Raw genomic sequence first — 6,006 nt, forward strand, 5'->3', positions numbered from 1 at the left:
TGCTCCTGTGGGATGCTCCATCCACCCCAGCATCTCAGCATTGACAAGCCACCTGCTACATTGAGGTATGTAGCAAAAACATTTAAAGCTGTGTCTATATCCGAGTCACTGAATCTCTCCAAATCGATTCAGAGGGTGCAAATTCAATTTGGAGAGATTAAAGGGTCTCCTGATTCAATTTGGATTTAATCAGGCACCAAATCGGGCTGAATCTCCCCCGAATTGAATCCAGGACCAAAGCTTCGCATAGCCCTAATTATATACACTTTCATATATATAAGAAAGAAGGGGGGGGAATGGGGGATGGACACCCTGACTATGATATTATATACTGTATTGCCAAACTGGCTTCAACAGAGCTCTTCAGCTTGGGTAATGGAGCAGAGTATGCTGGCCCACTTAGGAAAGATACTGATCTAGTCTTAGCTAAAATCAGAGGGCAGCAACAGAGCTGGAACACTCTTTAAGGGGCATACATATGCTGTCTTCCTGCCTAAACACCATCCACTTTTGAAATTGTGGCTCCCCAATTACTATTTAAGTAAAGAATTTATGGATTAAAGATAAAAATGGAAACACAAATGCTGCTGCTTCTTAAAAGCAAGCATATTGATGTAAACAGATTTGTGGAGTGGGGAAGCATTCTTTGGAAAAATTGAAAAGTTCAATAAAAACAGGAGTCATCCAGAAAAAATCTCTTTTTCAAAATATAAGGCTTTTGTCAAAAGAAAAAGAGAAAAGTCAAAGAAAATATGAGTGTTATTCATGTATAAATATTAATTTACATGGTATTGGAGACTTTTTTTTATCTATAATCTTGTAAGGAAATTGTGTCCTACAAGAGTTTCCTGATTAAAATAAAAAGATAAATTAGAGAGTTGTATAATGAAATGCAGCATTTAATACAGAAAAAATTTATTCCTGTGGTTTTTTCCCCCTCTAACTAGCCTTTTCTGGTTCCTTAAGATACCAATGGCTGCTTACAATTCTCACTTAGAAGACTGTTTTGTACATACCTTTTCACAGCATCTCATAAGTGAGCTCGGGCTCACAAAAGCTTGTGCATATCTGCTTGCAGTTAGTCTAAAAGGTTTATCTCTACCCTGCCTTCTGCCTGACTTGAAACTAAGGAGGCTAACTATCTCTCATTTATAGATTCTTTTAGATGCACAATATTTTGCAGCCAAGGCAACCATATTATGATGATGAGATGCAAAAGCGTGCACTGCCTTCAATTGCAGAAAGCAATGGTCCAGCCATGATACAGACTGCGTCTTCATTACCTCACACACAGACCAAAATAGAAAGATGTATAATTCATCATTTCATGCTGCCATTTTCAGTGAGGACTGAAAATATTGACAAAATCACCTCAAATACTACTGTATTGAGAGCAGCCAGAAAGTCAGCCCACCAGAAACTATTAACACAACATCGCATTTCATGCAATTGATGAACTTGGCTCTCAGAGTAATGATTCATTTCTAAGTTCATAAAATCATAGGGAAAGCAAACTATTCCTCCAAAATATCTTCCTCCTTTATATCAGGAACAAATTTTGTATTTGCAGTATTTGTAGGCACAACACATGACTTTTCAAAATCCTCGAGTCAGATTTCCAGGAAGGGTCAATTACTCATCTGAAATCAGCTGTGTAGGTAGCAGAAGGGTAGATTGAGTCACCATCAATACACACCCACACACACCACCAGGCACTAGACCTCCATAGTGAATAGCTTCTATATAAGGAAAGAACATATGCTTTGCCCTTGTCATTGAGTTGATATGGTATTTATAAATAATTAAAAGAATGCCTGTCCCTTTTCAGCAAACTTCTAATGGAAAAACTAGGGACTCTAACCCAAAGACACAGTAACACATTGCAAAACAGGTAATTTTTTTTCTCCCAGTGGCTTGTTTTCATTCCAGGGTTTAGTGTCTTGATCACTACTGTTTGATGAATCAGCTTTCCTGTTAAGTAGAGGTGCAGGGCCATCATCTAATGAAAACACTCTGTATTTTATGACTCCCTAGACTGTAGTTCTGCATATTAAAATAGAATTTCAATCTCAGCGTTAGAAATAAAATCAAACCTAGCATCTGTGGTTTGAACAGAACTGATAAAAATGCTGCTCATTTAATTTTAACAATTTTTTTTATGCTAGACAGTATAAAAGGAGGCCTTGGATATAATTAAAAATGCCTATAAATTAGAAATAAATTGGTAGAAATCAGCACAATAGTTCAGTGCATGGGTTAGTTCATTAAACCTACAAATCAGATGGCTGAAAGTTTGCAGTCCTAATTAAAAGTGTATAAAACTACTGCAAAACCCTGCTGACTTGTAAATACCTCCATATACAGCCAAACTTTAATTTTACCATCCAAAATATATTTGCTTGCCTGTTTGCCTAAGCCTAAGCCCAAGTCCAGCAAAGCCTTTTCATTGACTTAATTGGGCTTTTCATTTTTCTTCCATCCAAAGGCACCTCTTTTGTTCAGTTTCATGGATAATAACCTTAACATTTTTTAAAACAGATATCCATAAAGCATACTGTCAGGATTGACTTAGTCTTGAAGAATGTGGCTTTGAACGTGGGTAGCTAAATCTTAGCTGAACCCATTTAAGTCAATGCCCAGTAAAGAAATACACCTACTTTTTAACGTATAAACTTTGCATTTCACAAGCAGAAAAACCCCATGCAGAAACAATGGACCCCTGTTACCCAATAAAGAAATGAACATTTTTCACATTACAAGCAGACTCAAACAGCACCATAAGGATGCATTATATTCAATCCAGCCCAATTTAAACTGAAATTATGCACGTTGCCCACCTAATTCAGCTTTTTCTTTCCAATAAAACAAACTAGATTCTCTACATCTCCTTTCAGAGAGTCATTGAGGATGAATCAAACACATACTATTCCCAATGCAGTGTGGCCAAGAAAAACAGCTCCCTTGTATACTACAGTTTGTTGCTCGGCTGTCAGCAGTCCACCAGAAGCATCTTAGATGCAATAGGGAAGATGATGAGAGCTGAGATGCAAAGAATGTAACTTACCCTCTAACAAGCAAATTTCTATAGAAAGTCTAGTGCAGTTCCCTCTAGGATCAACTCCACTGTGACCTATGCTCCCATGCATAGCAAGTGATACACAACTATTGGTGGAGAGCCAGTCCAAATATGGCCATACATCCATGGATGGAAGGATGGCTATCCATTTAACCATAATGCTAAGGTCAGGTAGTTTTGAAATGAATGTAGTAAAACTCTGTATAGGTCACCTCAGATGCATTCAGTTATGTCTGGGTTTCCTGCATGTCCAGGACTCTGTATGGTTCATTACCTATACCTTTTGCCTATAATATTCATTGTTCAATGATGGACAACACAATATTCATTAATGATCAATATGATGTTTCTCAGTAACAATTTTTCTTTGTCTATGAGTTACCTGCTATCCTCTCAACATCAATAAGGAAACAGTAAATGCTGCTATGGAGTATTTGAATAAATGGTACTCTTAAAAAGGAAAAAAAAATAGAAACAACTCTCTTTCAAGAGTGTTATTTTCTGTATGGTACCCAGCATAGCAATGAACAGATGGGACCCCTGGAAATCTGAGGACAGGCTGTAAATGTTAGCGTTTGTCAGGAGGTGAGCATGTGCTGCTCTGTGCTTGCTGGAGGCAGAGGAAAAATGCAGAGAGAAGTCCCATATTGCATGAAACCTGTCTTGCCTATGATCTGAGCAGGAATAAACTTGTTAAAAGAAACTCTGACTATACCAAAAGGTTAGATTCATATTAATTTTTCCCCATCTACCAAACTAAATGCATGGCGGGGGGAGAAAATCAGTCAAGCCTTCCTTCAGTAATAACCTTTAATGGAACATCTGTTTTCATACAACAAGGTTAGCCCTTAAACAGATTTCTGCTCCATTGACTCATGTTTCTGCTGCTCTCGCCTATCACAATGTATCATATTCACCTACATCCGTTATTGTTTTCACTGATATACTTGTTAATCTGATGCAAGGTTAATGTGGTACCAGGGAACATTATAAAATCAGATTTTGTTGTTATTAGCACGAGTCATAACAAGAACAGTGGGATTTGAATTTGATGCAATACAAAAGGTTAAATAGCTAACATAAAATAGTGGCTGACACAATGCTGGCTTCTCCCTGCAATACTTGGGATGCCATGAAGCATACCACAGTGCCAGAAAGTGGTAGGCTTATTTATTTATTTATTTCTTCTTAAAGCACTGCCTTTGGAGCTTCCCAGAGGCCTACATTAATAAATGTTAGTATGGACTGCATTCAGTTTTGTGCAAATAATTAGCAGGTCAGGCTGACAGCAGCAGATAAGCTTTATTATTGGCAAAAAATATGCCAAAGCAGCTCCTGCACTTCTCATTTTAATGACTCTAATCAACTTTGAGGTCACAGACTATAGCATACTGTTCTCTCTCACCGATCTCAGCTGCACAGAGCATTATCCTTCTTATGTATGTTTCAGACATTAAAACACCTTAATTTGTGATCTATGTGCAGATAAAAGTTAATCTCCAATGGGTGGGAAATTGGAGAAGTGAAAGTGCCAAGATTTACTATTTGAAATAGGTTAAATGAACTCTGATTTTTGTTTATCTTCAGAGCCACAGTGGATCTGAAGCATTTTTGAGTTTCACAGAAGTTTGGTTAAGGATCATGAAATACTAGCTTCACTCTACAAACAGTTCCATTTACCTTCTCCTTCTACAATAATCACCCTCCTTTGCCTCCGAATATTTCTCTTAACATTGAGCTAATCCCCTTCTACATCAACCCACTGAGAGAAATGCATGAAACTGATGTGATGCTTGCAGTAACTATGCTGTTGACTTAGTGAGTCCTGCTGCACAAGAAAGAAGCAGCCAGAGCAGCTCGCCTTTTTAATTTAAGGTAGTGGGGTATAAGAGGAAAATAGATCATCATTTGTGAAGGAGAAGCATGGAGGAACCCTAGTCACAGGCATTAAATCACACATAAAAGTCCTTACCCCTAACTAAGGCCCCTGGCACATGATCCCCAATCCCCAAAATCATACCTGCCATTTCACATATGCAGGCACACACGTCAATGACATACTATTCCAATCACACCTTTTCTACTTGTCAGTGCAGGGGAGCCCATGATTATGATCATGATGATTCATAGTGGAGAGGGAAATTAAGTAGATGATCATAATTCTGGGCTCCCTCTGCACCAGAAAGTTGAGCCAGGTGCCTACAGGTCCAGAGCTGGATTGAGACCATCGTGTCATCCCAAGCCAAAGCCAACCATGAGTTGATTATCAGCTCTAGCCCCAGTACTGCTACATGTTCAATTTAAGGCACTATATAACCCACCCTTAAAAGTGTTCAATATTGTATTTAGAACACTTTTGAGGCTAGTTTGCCATTTCAGGGTCCCATAATTTGGTGCATGTGTAACATTTATGCCACGATTAATGTGTTAATTGCAACATAAATGCAATGTGTACAAGGGGCCTGATTTACAGTATAAAATGGTGTCAGGCAGATAGGAGGGCAAAACATCTGCCTCCAAAAGCAGGTGAGGTAGGTCAGCTGAACACTGATGGAAATGAAAAAACACTATGGGCGCGACCACACGAGCGTGCACGTGCCTCTTGCCCTGCGTCAAACTGCTTTGAGGTGGGGCAACAGGCACATGTGGGAAAGAAAAAATGTTCCCCACGCTGCAAACCCGCAGTACGAGGAGAAAATTAGACCACCGGATACCCAGGGGTCTAAAAAAATCGAAGCTGAAAAAAAGCGGTGCAGGGCGTGGTCTGGGACGGTGCCCTGAAGCAAACGGAGTCTGCATCCTCCATGGAGATGCTCTGGCTGCCAGATCATCTCTATGGTTGACCCCTTGCCCTGGTGCTGAAACATGCAGTGGGCCAGGCCGCATGTTTCAGCACCAGGGCTCCGGTGCCAGTGAGTAAGGGGTGGGGG

This window comes from Alligator sinensis, unplaced genomic scaffold (assembly GCF_000455745.1).
Source record: "Alligator sinensis unplaced genomic scaffold, ASM45574v1 scaffold785_1, whole genome shotgun sequence".
Classification (NCBI taxonomy): Eukaryota; Metazoa; Chordata; order Crocodylia; family Alligatoridae; genus Alligator; species Alligator sinensis.